Below are 14,693 nucleotides of genomic sequence, written 5' to 3'. Positions count from 1 at the left end.
AGAGAAAGAAAGAAAAGGAAGAAAGAAAGAAAGAAAATTAGTAGAGACTGGTTTGATCCAGCATCCCAACAAGCAGGTTATGAAAATAGATCAACAAGCACTTTCGCAAGAAGCCCTAAATGCAGTTGCACAATCAAGAAGCATGATACTGCAGAAAGCAAACACCATAATAGAAAGGAGCCAAACTCAAGATATGAAAGAAGTTAATATCCAATACAATGGAAAAAAAAGAGCAGAATAGGCATTTATAATAGATATCCTCAGAAAGAGGCAAGATTCTTTTAAAAATAGAGTAAGAATCATGGAAACTAAAGACAATTATTGAAATGAAAAACTCATTGGACGAGTTGAGTTGCAAATAACACCTCTAATGAGAAAATTAATGATAGAGAAGACCAAGGAGAATTTTCCCAAAACTCAGCACAGGAGGCTAAAGAGATAGAAAACATACTAAAATGCTAAAAGACATGGAAGACAGATCCATATCTGAATTCACAGAGGATGGAGAGTTTAAAAAGAAATTGACTCCAAAATAATAAAATACAAGAAGGATTATTTAGCAAAAAAAAGTAGTAAAATTGAGTGTTAAGTACCAAAAAGCATTGATGACAAAAATCTTAACAAAAATCTCAAGCTAAAAACTGCCAATGATAAGAAGGGAGTTGGCTGAAGGTGGGGTAGGGAGGGAGAGAGTGCACTAAAACCATGTAAGATACTTGTCTGATTGAAAGGAAGCTATAGATGCCAATTAACTCCTGATGTTGTTAGAAAAATATTTGTAAGTATCTATATTATAAAATTAAGAGTAATTATGAGAAAATACACATGAAAGGGATAAATTTCAGTCATTTGTGGGGAAGGGATAGAGCTCAGAATGAAGAAACCCCAATCAATCTAGCTGTGTCCCGAAGAAATAACACAATGAGTAATTAGGATGTTTCTGGGATTGTAGAAATGGTCTATCATTAACAAGTCTGTAACAATAATTCACATGAGTAGGTCAAACAACAAAAATAGGTGAGCATCTCTATAAAGGTGAAAAATTCACTTGATAAAATTCAGTTCTCATCTTTGATTAAAAATACAACTTTAGACATTTAAAAGATACTTTGAAAACTTGATAAAGAATACCTCAAATATCTAACTTTAATCAGTATCCCACCCCAAGGCCTTCCTGTTAAAGTCAACATCAAGAGTGCACACATTGTTCTTTCTGGAAGTTTTAACCACTGTAATAAAGGAAAAAAATGACAGGAAGAAATACTGAAATGAAGAAAGAAAATCATTATTATTTTTAGATTATAAGACTGTCAATGTGGAAAACCAAAGAGAAGTCATTGAAAAAAAATGTTAGCACCAATAAAAGAATACAATAAAGTGCCCGGCACAAAATAAATTATTATCATTACTATTTTCTTAAATACTTTCTTTTTAAGAGATAGGGTTTTGTTCCACTGCCCAGGCTGGAGTGCAGTGGCATGATCATAGCTTAAGATCCTGGGCTTATGCCATCCTCTCACCTCAGCCTCCCACAGAGCTGGAGTTACAGGTACAAGCCACTCCTCCTGGCAAAAATAAATTATATTTTGAAAAAAATCCCTCAATCATCCAAAAATAACAGGTTGTCAAATAAATTTTAGTATCTCTGTATAATTAAATAGTACTATGTATCCTTTACAAATAATAAAAATCAAATTGCATGAAAATATTTTCACTATTATGTGACAAAAAGCAGTTTATTTAAAAAGTACCAAAGTAAATATGTACCTATGCAAGTAGAAAAATTAATAAGATACATATCAAGACATGAACAGTGATTATCTTTGCACAGTAAGATTATAATGGAATTTCATTTTCCTCTTAATTTTTATCTACATTTTTCAAACTTTTAACATTCAAAAATAAGTTTACTGTACTATTTACTGAATAATTTGCCAAAAATCAATTGCCAATAATATGAATAACGTCCAATCTCACAAAAAATAAAACTGCATATTAAATCAAAAAAGCACATAACATCTAGATGAAACTCATGATCTTGAATTAGATCTCAGTTAAGACAGACTTGCTACAAAACATATTCAGTAACAAGAGGAGGGGCAGGTTCTATGATGGACCAGCTATCAGATGCTATTAAGAAATAAATTTTAATTTTTTATAATGTTATTTGGCTATTTTAGGAAAATGTAATTTTTTTAGAGATAGACAATAAAGCATTTAGAAATAGGTTACCAGAATGCCTGTTATTTTTGCTATAAGATATTTAAGCATAAAAAGATAAAGGGGGTCAAAGAAGGATTCTTGTTTCTTAAAAGATTTTTTAAAAGGCAAGATGTTTTTTTCACCTATCAAATAGGGAAAATTTAAAAATATAATATCTGGGTTGGTAGGTGGGAACTAAAATAAGAACCCTCATTCACCACTTAGGCAGGAATGAAAAATTAGTACAACCTTTCTAAAGGGCAATTTGGTAATTTATATAAATTTCTTAAAAATATACCTCCCTTTATTTTAGCAATTCGACTACAAGGAATTTTCTAAAGAAATAGTCAAAAATAACACACAAAAGATATGACTATAAGGATACTCATGACATAATGAAATATTGAAAAAATCAAAATATCTAATGTAGAAAATGGTTAAATCAGTTATATATAATTAAATAATATGCAGCCTCAAATACTGTACTTTGAAAAAATGATAATGTTAAATGAATACAGTAATAGAAAATTATCGCCAGGTGTGGTGGCTCACACTTACAATCCCAGCACTTTGGGAGACTGAGGTGGGTGGATCACGAGGTCAGGAAATCGAGATCATCCTGGCTAACACGGTGAAATCCCGTCTCTACTAAAAAATACAAAAACAATTAGCTGGGCATAGTGGCGGGTGCCTGTAGTCCCAGCTACTCGGGAGGCTGAGGCAGAAGAATGGCGTGAACCCGGGAGGCAGAGCTTGCAGTGAGCTGAGATCGCGCCACTGCACTCCAGTCTGGGTGACAGAGTGAGACTCTGTCTCAAAAAAAAAAAAGTGTGTAGTAGGACTCTAATTTTGGAAAATATGATTAAAACCTGACATATACATATAAGCTAAAGGACAAAAAATGTGATGAAATATACCAAATACTAATAATAATGATTCTCTGAATCTCTGAATTATAGATGAATTTAATTTTCTTTCTTGTACTTTCAGATATCCCTAAAATGTCTCATTTTGAACACCCTTTATAATCCAAAAAAGTTATCAAAAGACAATTTAAGAGTTGTCTTTATAGTTGTGTAAAAATGTTTTATATTTAAAGAAACATGCTTGTTTTATTTGCAATATTAAAATATAAAGATGGAGAACTTTCAGATAATAGTAGATAACTGACATTCACAGAGAGGACCCACCCTACAGGTCCCTGGCAAGCAGACCCATGGTGTCTGGGTTCACGAGACTGAAAATCAGCCACCGGATGGGAAAGTTGCTCAGCTGTCCCTATAGTATCCTGCCACAAAAACGCAATACTCCTCCAGAGGCGTTCATACCCTGAGGCAGTTCCTAGGGTATACACTAAACGAACAAGGTAGTAACTTTTATATTTATTGGGAAAAAAGGAGGGAAAAATGGGAAGATGAGAGTGGAAGATTAGAGAGTTCACAGTTTTTTAAAGAAAGTAAAAATAAATAAACAGGTAAAAGCTCTTGATTTTTTAAATGCATCAAATAAGAAGGGTGAGGAAATAGATGAAATAAGCTATATTTCGGAAAAAAAGGGTAGACAAGACCTATGAAAATTAAAACTACAAGGAAGAAAAGACCAGAAAAAAAAAATTAAGTGAGATAAGAGGAGGAAAGATCACATAATCAAGTCAACAAATAGGCAAGAAAAACATTGTTTCATTTGTCAAACTGAAGGTGGAGGGACCTGGAGGAAGGCAACTGCTAGACTGTGCCAGATTCAAGGTTGTGAAGGGCTTGGTCCCGGCCACTTCCTCCATTTAATAAATGTTTATTCAGACTCTATTTTTCAGCCAGTGCCATGCTACACACTAGGCACCAGGGATATAAATATGAATCGGACTGACATAATTCCTGCTTTCAAAAAGCTTATGAATCAGGGACAGACACAGACTAGCAAACTATTATAGTACCAAACGACAAGGGAGATCAAACACACTTCTGCTGTAAAAACGTATAATACATAGGTGCCATATCAGTGGTATATATAAATTACTGTTAAATGTTACTGAAAACAATAAACTAGAGAAAGATGAAAAGAGAAAATTCACTAGGTCAAAGCAGAAGAAATAAATAACGTTAGTTTTTTCCTTATCACCGCAAGGGCTAGTTGTTTTCCATCTTTTTAAGACAGCTGTAAAGACACTGCTCTTTATCCTGCTTGTGAAATTCAAAGGACATCTGCAACATTTACGAAAAAAACACTTCAAATCATTTTGCAAAAATTTTAAGGAAACGACCTATTTCCTATATAATGAATGGTTAGCAAACTTGCTTACTTGAAGCACCTGTGCCATAATGTGAAAAAGCCACATAAGTCTTTTTACTTACCAAGTTCTCTTTTTCAGAAGAAGAGAAAATAACTTGCAAATGAACAGAAATACAATTGCAAATGCTTGACAAACACAAGTTCTTAGTTTAAAATTGAGTAAAGCAATACCTTAGAAACAGGTTGGTGCCATCTGTTGGCGCATACTGGAATTACTCCTACGTATATATTTCCCTTTGAAAGGTCAGAAGGTATGTGAGTTAGCAGCCTTTTCTGGGCTACAGACTAAACCAGTGATCAAATTTTCTAATTCGTGTGAGGAAGCAACTTACAAACATTTCAATGTGAAGAAAAATATTTTTCTAAGGTAATATTTCTCTGTAAGAGTTTGCAGCCTGGATATTACATTTGTCACCTGAGTGGAAAGTTATTTTAAACAGCCTGTTTTCTATTATCACCATATTTAACATTTCAAGAATAATTGCAGTTTCCCTTACCAAGTGATTTTGAGCATTATTTCAGCTGGATGAGATACTATAAAATAAAATAAGTATAGTTCCACAATTTGGGGTTTTTAAAAATCAACTTCTAAGGACCATTTACTGGTTGATACACATTTATGATGACATATTTAGCCATATCTAGAAGGACTCATACCCACATTCTGATCAATATTTGGTGTTATTAAATGGTTTAGATTTTAATTTAGGAATAATAAATAACACTGAAATCCTACAGGACTCATTTAAAAATCAATTTTCTAAAGACCATTTAGAAGAATTTCAGAATGACATCAACAAAGGCTGATTACCAGAAGTCTCTGATTAAGCAGAGACTTCCGGTGGACTGTAAACCCTTTTCCCCAGACTTTTCACTTAACTGAGTTCTGAAAAGAACAGAAGGCATGAGTAAAACAATCATTCCATAATTTATCTCACTGTCTGGCACGATCTCATCTTTATTTTAAAAAAAAAAAAGACAACAAGGTAAGACCTTACAATTCGGCTAATGACAAAGTTGGACATCTCGGTAAGAATCACTTCTGCTTTTAGGAGGAAGAGAAAGGCTGACTTCTTACGATTCATCCTTACTCATCAAACATAACAGGAAGTCTCTGGGGAGGCTCAGCAGGAAGTGGATGGATCTCTGCTCCACTGACAAAAGGAGACAGCCAGAAAGCAGCAGGTATCTGTGACCCTGGGAAACCAGATTTGTGAAACAAGCCAAAGGAAAGGGCTGGCTGTGGCTTTGAGGGAATTTCAAGTAACCGTGGACTAACGTCTTAAGAAAACACACAACCATCACTGCAGATCTGGACACATTGACATGTCTCATTAGGAGACTGCATCACAACACCAACGTTCAGGAACAAGGAGACTATTCTTGTCGAGGCTGTCATAACTCAGAAACGTCTGCAAGGGGATGACAAAAACACAAAAATCAAGTAATAGCGAAGACAGCAATGACAGTTAAGCAAACAAAGAAACAGACAGTACTGGGCCGAACTCCCCACTTGGCCACTTACTGTGAGGCTTGGGACAAGTTCCTTAACCTCCATTTATTCATTCACAAAACGGGAGTACTTTTAGGAAAGATACTGAATTTAAAGTGGCTGGAATAGTGACTGACATAGAAGAGAAGTCATAATAGTAAGGAGTCTGGTGTAAATCATATGGTTTTTTGTACACTGAGGGGTAAAGATTTCAGGATATACTATGAAGTGAAGAAAATCAAGGTGCAGGCTGGGCACAGTGGCTCATGCCTGTAATCTCAGCACTTTGGGAGGCTGGGGTGAGTAGATTGCCAGAGGCCAGGAGTTCCAGACTGGCTTGGCCAATATGGCGAAACCCCATCTCTACTAAAACCATAAAAATTAGCTGGGTGTAGTGGCAGGTACCTGTACTCCCAGCTACTCAGGAAGATGAGGCAGAAGAATCACTGGAACCCAGAAGGCACAGGTTGCAGTGAGCCAAGATTGCCCCACTGCACTCCAGGCTGGGCAAAAGAGTGAGACGCTGGCTCAAAAGAAAAAAAAAGAAAGAAAGAAAATCAAGGTGCAGAACTGTAAGAAGAGCATGACACCAATTATACAAAATCTAGCCTATTATACATTTACACAGGTTATCTTCTTGCCAGGCATTGCTGTGACTACTTTCCAAGTATGAACGTATTAAGGTGCTGTGAGATAAAGTACTGTTACATCATCTCCACTTAGCACCCGGGCAGGAGCAGCTGGGTAATGGTTCCGGCTTGCACTGCTTGTCAGTGGTGGGACTGGGGTTCGAACCCAAGCAGTTTGGCCCCAGTGCCTATGCACTTCAGCATCACACCATGCACCCTGCCTTATAAGACACCTTGTGTCCTCATAAGACACACAGAGAAGAGAGACACAGAGAAGTGGAGCATTTGCAAACAGAGGCAGAGACTGCGGTATTGCAGTCACAAGGCAAGGAGGGACGCCTGGAGCCGCCAGAGGCTGGAGAGAGCATCACCCTATGAACACCTTGATTTTGAACTTCTGGCCTCCAGAACGCTGAGAGAATAAATTTTTGTTGTTTTAAGCCACACAGTCTGTGGTGATTTGTCATGGTAGCCACAGGAAACTTAATACAAGGGTCTACATACATATGTTGATAGAGGCATATGAATCTTTTTCTCTCAAAGGATACATAAGAAATGTTCACCTTTGAGCAGAAGAACTAAGAGAAATAGATTATTGGCTTTTTTTTTTTTTTTTTTGAGACAGGGTCTCGCTCTGTTGCCCAGGGTGGAATAGAGTGGCGTGATCACAGCTCATTGCAGCCTTGACTTTCTCTGCTCAGGTAATCCTCCCACCTCAGTCTCCCAAGGATCTGAGACCACAGGCATCCACCATCATGCACGGCTAATTTTTATATTTTTTTGCAGAGACAGGGTTTTGTCATGTTGCTCAGGCTGGTCTGGAATTCCTGGCCTCAAACAATCCACCCACCTCAGCCTCCTAAAGTGCTGGAATTACAGGCTTGAGCCACCCCACCTGGCCTCTTCACCATTTTATGCTTTTTGTCCTGTTTGGATTCTTCACAATATATATGTATATATATCTTAATTTTTTAAAAAATAGTGTGACACTGGGATAAGTATTATAAATATAATCTAAGGCCACCAAATATACTGTCCCAATACAGATACAGGCAAAACATTATTTTGATGATTTTTACTTTTTAAAAAATGTTCTTTGCCTTTCTCCAGATAATTAATAAATAAGTATTAGTGTCTACCAACAGCTTTAAAGTAAGTTCTGTGACAGTTATCAATATCACAAGATACACATACGACAGAGATAAGATTGATAATTTTGGCTGGGTGCAGTGGCTCACACCTGTAATCTCAGCACTTTGGCAGACCGAGGCAGGCAGATCACCTGAGGTCAAGAGTTCAAAACCAGCCTGGCCAACATGGTGAAACCCTGTCTCTCCTAAAAATACAAAAATTAGCTGGATGTGGTGGCTGGCACCTGTAGTTCCAGCTACTCAGGAGCCTGAGGCATGAGAATCACTTGAACCCAGGAGGGGGAGGTTGCAGCAAGCCCAGATCACGGCACTGCACTCCAGCCTGGGCAGCAGAACGAGACTCCGTCCCCACACACACACACAAAAAATTGATAATTTATATATTAAGTATTGGTAGTAAACCTAAACTTCTCTGCTGAATTAAAAGAAAAAAAAAAAGACAAGCCACAGACTGGGAGAAGGTATCTGCAACATGTGTAATCACAAAAGGGTTCATATACAAAATACATAAAGATTTCCTACAAATCAATTTTAAAATGACTAACGACCCCAATGGGGGGAAATGAGCAAAGGAGATCAGCAGATGGATAACAGAAAAGGAAACAGAAGTAGCTCAAACACATGGAAAGGTATGCATCCTCATTAGAACATGGGAAAATACAAATTAAGACAACCAGGAGACACTATTGCACACCCCTAAGGTGGACAAAATTTAAAACATCTCGTAATACCAAATGGTGGCCAGAACATGAAGAAACAGGAGCGCACATACATGCCCAGAGATTCTGATATAAGTGGTCTGGGAGGAGCCGGGCATACGTTTTATTTCGAAAGCTCTTTAGGTGAGTCGGTTTCATTCTAACCCCATGAAGATCAGGGCACTGAGACCTACACGCTAGCCTGAGCACAACGCCCTCTAGTGGTCTATATTTTCTCGGGTGCACCCTTCACATCCCAGGGCCTGGGAGGTGGTGCAGGCCCTCACTGTGACTTCCAGATCACTTTCCTTCCTCCAAACCCACCCCTTCTCGTTGCAGTCATCTACTGAGCCCCATCGCTGCATCAAGTATTCTAGCACTACTCACTATTTCAGTCCGATACCACCCTTTTCATAATTTTAGTGATTTCCATAGCTACATAGAGACTCTTCCACTCACCTGGCCTCTGAGTTCTTGGAAATTCTCTCTTCTAATAATCTTGTCCTGCACCCTACCTCAGTCATGCATTCCCTTATGATATCCTAGATATCATCATTAGCAGTGGCTGCACTCCCTCCATAATCTCAGCTGCCTGAATCCCACTTTCCATCTCTCACTTCCAACTCTTCCTCTGATACCAATGATTCCCCAGCCCCACTGCACTGGATTGAAAGATCATGCTCCATCCTCTTCATTATTCTTCTGTAGCTACCTACTCCTCTTTCCTCAACCCAGTTTAAATCCAACTCTCCATTGGACTACACTGAGCTTGAGTGGCTGAATACAGTTGGAGAATATACACACCCATGCTGACTGGCTTACTTGAAATTTATGACTAGGTCCCAGCCTCAAGAGAGAGCAGCAATCCTCCTACCCTCCTTACTACCTTTCCCTAGCCCCTTCACTCTCCTACTCTCCTCTCTCACACCTCCTCTTGTCTCCTACACTTCCAAAATCTCCTTCTTGTGTCTAGGTCCTCTTTATCTCTCTGGTATGGAATACCCAAGGCTCAGTTTTGGACCACTTCTCTTCTAAATCCATGCATTCTCATCCGGGTCCATGGCTTCTAAACCATCTGCTTACTGATGTCTCCTCAATTACCAGCTCCGGCCCAGACTTCCCTGAACTCCAGACTCTCACATTCAACAGCCTACTAAATAGTTGCTAAAACATTCTTGTTGAAAACCAGCATTCTCATACAATGATGCTTCATTTTCACAGTGAAAATAGATGCTACCAGAGGAGCATTTCCACATCTTCCCCTGAAATTCTACAAGCCTCCCCTGCACGAGGTCTACATGAACTCTCCCTGTCCTTCGGAATGAACTCTGTGCCAAGAGCCATCCCCTTCCCACTGAGCACTGGGTCCCCTTCCTGCTCATCTACTTAAGGAAGTCACTGTTGCAATGATCTTCTCTCTACTGCATCAACATTTTTCTGCTCTGATGTATTATTCCAATCATCTTTTTTTTCTTTTCTTTTAGATAAGGTTTCACTCCCATCACCCAGGCTGGAGTGCAGTGGCACGATCTTTGGCTCACTGCAACCTTCACCTCCCAGGTTCAAGGGATTGTCATGCCTTAGCCTTCTGAGTAGCCTGGATTACAGGTGTATGCCACCACTCTCAGCTAACTTTTGTAATTTTAATGGGATTTTGCCATGTTGGCCAGGCTGGTTTTGAACTCCTGGCCTCAGATGATCTGTGCGCCTTAGCCTCCCAAAGTGCGGGGATTACAGACTTGTGCCACGACGCCTGGCCCCAATCACTTTTTTTTTTTTGAGACGGAATTTCGCTCTGTCACCCAGGCTGGAGTTCAGGCAGTGGTGCAATCTCGGCTCACTGCAACCTCCGCCTCCCAGGTTCAAGCAATTCTCCTGCCTTAGCCTCCCAAGTAGCTGTGACTACAGGCACGTGCCACCATACCCGGTTAATTTTTTGTATTTTTAGTAGAGACAGGGTTTCACCTTGTTAACCAGGATGGTCTCAATCTCCTGACCTCGTGATCTGCCGTTCTCGGTCTCCCAAAGTGCTAGGATTACAGGCATGAGCCACCGCACCCGGCCCCCAATCACCTTTTAAAGCAATAATTTCTCCCATCTAAAAAAACAAAACAAAACAAAACAAAAACTCTCCCTTTCAATCCACAACCTTCCCCTCCTTGCTCCTCTATATACCAGAACTCCTTGCAAGAGCTGTTTACGGACTATCTCTGATTGTTCTCCTCTCATTCTCTCAATTCCTCTTCAATCAGGTTTCCTTCCCCACCAATCAGGAGAAAGAGCTCTTTTCAAGGTCACCAGTGATCACCACATTGCCAAATCCATGGTCAATTCTCAATTTTTAGCTTAATTGAACTATTAACAGCATTTAACACAGTTGAAAGATCCTGAAATATTTTCTTGCCTGACTTCTTAGACCCCATACTCCCACTCCCCACTCTCCATTCCCTGAATTTCCTGCTAGCTCACTGGCATTCCTTCCCAGTCTCCTTCTGGGTCATCTTTACATCTCTGGCATGGAATACCCGAGACAGTCTTGGACCACTTCTCTGACTCCATGAACTCTTATCCTGGTCCTTCAAAACCATCTGTTTGCTGGTATCTTCTAGCTCACTATCTCCAGCCTAGACTTCCCTGAACTTCAGACTCTCACATTCAATAGCCTGATAAATGCTTGCTAAACCATTATTGTTGCAAGCCAAATGCCTGAATCTTTACTACCCCTAACTCCCAACCTGCTCCCTCTTGTATCCTTCCTCATATCAATAAATGATATTTCTACTCTTCCAGTAGTGCAGACTAAAATCTTTAGAGTGATTGATGATTACTTTCTCCTTTGCTCAAACTCTATATTCAATCCATAGGCAAATTTTGTTGGATTTTTCTCTGAAATATGTCCATAAGCAAACACCTCTCATGTCCCCCACTACTCCCATGGTGGTCAAAGGCATCATCATCTCTCACCCGGATAACTGCAGTGGCCTCCTAACTGGTATCCCAGCCTCCATCCTTCTCTCCCCTCCCACCTTCACCCGATCCCAGTATGACTAGAGTCAGATACTAGATCATACTCAAAGCCACAAGGATGCCCCCGTCTCACTCAAAGTATAAACCAAAATCCCTCTGCCCATCTCTCAGTCTCCACTACCTCTATGGCCTCATTTTCTTCTACTCTCCCCCATTCTCCCTCTGCTCCAGCCACACTGGTCACCTTACCTTTCTGTGAATGCATCCTCCATGCTCCCAAACTGCTCATGTAATCCCCTCTGCCTGAGACTGTCTACAGATATGGCCACTGTTCATTTCCTTACTTCCTTAAAGTCTACATTGCAATGTCACTTTATCTGTAAAGACTTCCTTGACCACAGTTGGTCCTACCCATCATTCCCTAAACCCTGTAGATTCTATAGCCTGCTCTACTCCACCACCTCATATAGACCCTCTAGTTAGGATCTATCTCCCTTTCTATGGAGTCTAAGTTCTTGAAGACCAGGAGTTTGCTTTGCTTCTTATATATTCCGAGCACCTACAGCAGTATTTGGTACACAGTGCAGGCTTTCAGAAAAGTTGTGTTGAAGAAACGGTTGACCCATAATGAAGGGCAATTCAGCAATGTCTGGTAAAGGGGAACCAGCTGTTCCATTTCTTGCCTAGGATACTAGAAAATACATTCAAAGATGGCAATAGTAGCATTATATGTAATTGCGTGAAATATGAAACACATTAAAGTAGATCAATCAGGAAATAAATTGTGGCATATTCATACCCTCCTATTGAGAGGTGAAGCTAGCTGGGCTTCTGGGTCAGGTGGGGACTTGGAGAACTTTTCTGTCTACCTAAGGGATTGTAAATGCACCAATCAGTGCTCTGTGTCTAGCTAAAGTTTCGTAAATTCACCAATCAGCACTCTGTAAAAACAGACCAATTAGCACTCTGTAAAATGGACCAACTGGTTCTCTGTAAAAAGGAACAATCAGCTCTCTGTAAAATGGACCAATCAGCAGGATGTGGGTGGGGCTAAACAAGGAAATAAAAGCAGGCCACCCACCAACAGCCACCATCCACTAGGGTGCCCTTCCAGGGTGTGGAAGCATTGGTTCTTTTGCTGTTCACAATAAATTTTGCTGCTGCTAGCTATTTGAGTCCCTACTACCTTTATGAGCTGTGACACTCACCACAAGGGTCTGCGGCTGCATTCCTGGAGTTTGAGACCAGGAACCCCACCGGGAGGAGCAAACAACTCCTGAGGCGCCACCTTTAAGAGGTGTAACACTCACTTGGGAGGTCTGCAGCATCACTCCTGAAGTCAGCGAGACCATGAGCCCACCGGAAGGAAGAAACTCTGGACACATCTGAACATTGGAAGGAACAAACTCTGGACACACCATCTTTAAGACCTGTAACACTCATTGCAAGCGTCTGCGGCTTCATTCCTGAAGTCAGTGAGACCAAGAACCCACCAGAAGGAACCAATTTTGGACACACTGTGAAGACTTTGAAATAAATATGCTAGAGCTACATGTGTGAATATGAGTGATTCTCAAAAATGTAATGCAAGTTAACAAGTGTACAGGATGTCCTTAATATTCTAAAACACTGACAAACAATTTTATATGCATTTATGGGTGAGGACGTATGCAGCAAATGTTTAGAAACATGAGTGGAAGGGGGTCTGTGCATGGTGGTTCACACGTGCAGTCCTAGCCCTTTGGGAGGCTGAGACAGGAGGATTGCTTGAAGTCAGGAGTTTGAAACCAGCGGGGGCAATACAGCAAGACTATGACACTGCAAAAAATTTAAAAATTAGCAGGGTGCAGTGGCATCCTGTGGTCCTAGCTAATCGTGAGGCTGAGGCAGAAGTATTGCTGGAGCCCAGGAATTTGGGGCCGCACTGAGCCGGGATCACACCACTGCACTCCAGCCTGGGTGACAGAGTAAGAACTTATCCCTAAAAAAGAAAGAAATATGGGTGGGAGGGATATATGGCTACCTGCAGAGATGGAATGGATAGGGTTTCAAACATATCTAGCATTTTTTTCTTTGCAAAGAAAATTCTAAAATACTGCAAAAAATTTGTTAAATCTAGATATTATAGTATTCCCTACATTTTTTACACTATTTGTCATATTATTTTCTTTTCTATATGTCCAGAAAAATTTTAAATGAACTTACAATGTTTTACAATACAAATAAAATATCTGAAATAAAATCTGGTAGTCCTGGAAGCAGCTACATGAGTAAAAGGGCAAAATTTGCAGTTGGTAAAACAAAAAGAAACTTGTTGCCAGGATAGTTTGGTTTATTTTCTTCATTGGATAGGTGTGGTTTGGGTCAAAGGAGAAGACGAACTCAGCCCTCTAAAAAGAGAACATCTGATTGGGCTGTTACAGCTCAGCAGGGCGGGGAAGGCAGGTTAGCAAAGGTGCTTGCTGTCTCTGGGCAGGAGCAGAAGTGCCAGTCCCAGACATTTGTGTATATGCTACACCAAAACACACCTGTTGCAAGTGGAAGGTAATTTGATAATACTCACAAAGCCAGAACTGGAAGGGATGGTGTAGAGCAATGCTATTGATTTTAGAGGTGGAAAAATTGAGTTACAGAAGCCAGGTGTTAGTTAACGTTCAAAGTCTTGCTCAATTCAAAAAGGCTATTGATCTCAATTTAAAGCAGTTTCCACCCACTCTCACATTAAGACAACTTTCTAGCTTTTCTGTGAATTTAAAAATAACAGGCTGGGCGTGGTGGCTCACGCCTGTAATCCCAACACTTTGGGAGGCCGAGGTGGGCAGATCACTTGAGGTCAGGAGCTTGAGACCAGCCTTGCCAACATGGCAAAACCCCGTCTCTACTGAAAACACGAAAATTTAGCCAGGCATGGTGGCGGGTGCCTGTAATCCCAGCTACTCAGGAGGCAGAAGAATCGCTTGAACCCAGGAGATGGAGATGGTGCCTCTGAACTGCAGCCTAGGCCACAAATCAAGACTCTGTCACCCTAAAAAACATAATAAAATAAATATTCAGTAGCTTAAAAAATTATTAATATGAAAATATTTAATGAAAAATTAAAGAAAAAATATAATTGGGCACGGTGGCTCATTCCTGTAATCCCAGCACTTTGGGAGGCCAAGGTGGGTGGATTACCTGAGGTTAGGAGTTCGAGACCAGCCTGGCCAACATGGTGAAACCCCGTTTCTACTAAAAAAATACAAAAATTAGCCGGGTGTGGTGGCAC

At 40.1% G+C, this 14,693-nt stretch overlaps 1 protein-coding gene across 2 annotated transcripts in view; it reads right to left on the bottom strand.

Moving 5' to 3' along the window:
* The window catches only part of TLR6 (toll-like receptor 6), a 17,041-nt gene extending 12,431 nt beyond the window's left edge, over nucleotides 1-4,610 (bottom strand). For both annotated transcript variants that reach the window (XM_011949111.1, XM_011949110.1), the window contains exon 1: nucleotides 4,554-4,610. The gene's annotated coding sequence lies outside the window, so the exon portion shown is untranslated. The remainder of the gene's footprint in view (nucleotides 1-4,553) is intronic.
* Between the last annotated feature and the right edge of the window lie 10,083 nt (nucleotides 4,611-14,693).

This window comes from Colobus angolensis, unplaced genomic scaffold (assembly GCF_000951035.1).
Source record: "Colobus angolensis palliatus isolate OR3802 unplaced genomic scaffold, Cang.pa_1.0 Scaffold29, whole genome shotgun sequence".
Classification (NCBI taxonomy): Eukaryota; Metazoa; Chordata; class Mammalia; order Primates; family Cercopithecidae; genus Colobus; species Colobus angolensis.
This window is presented reverse-complemented; position numbering and strand designations above follow the sequence as displayed.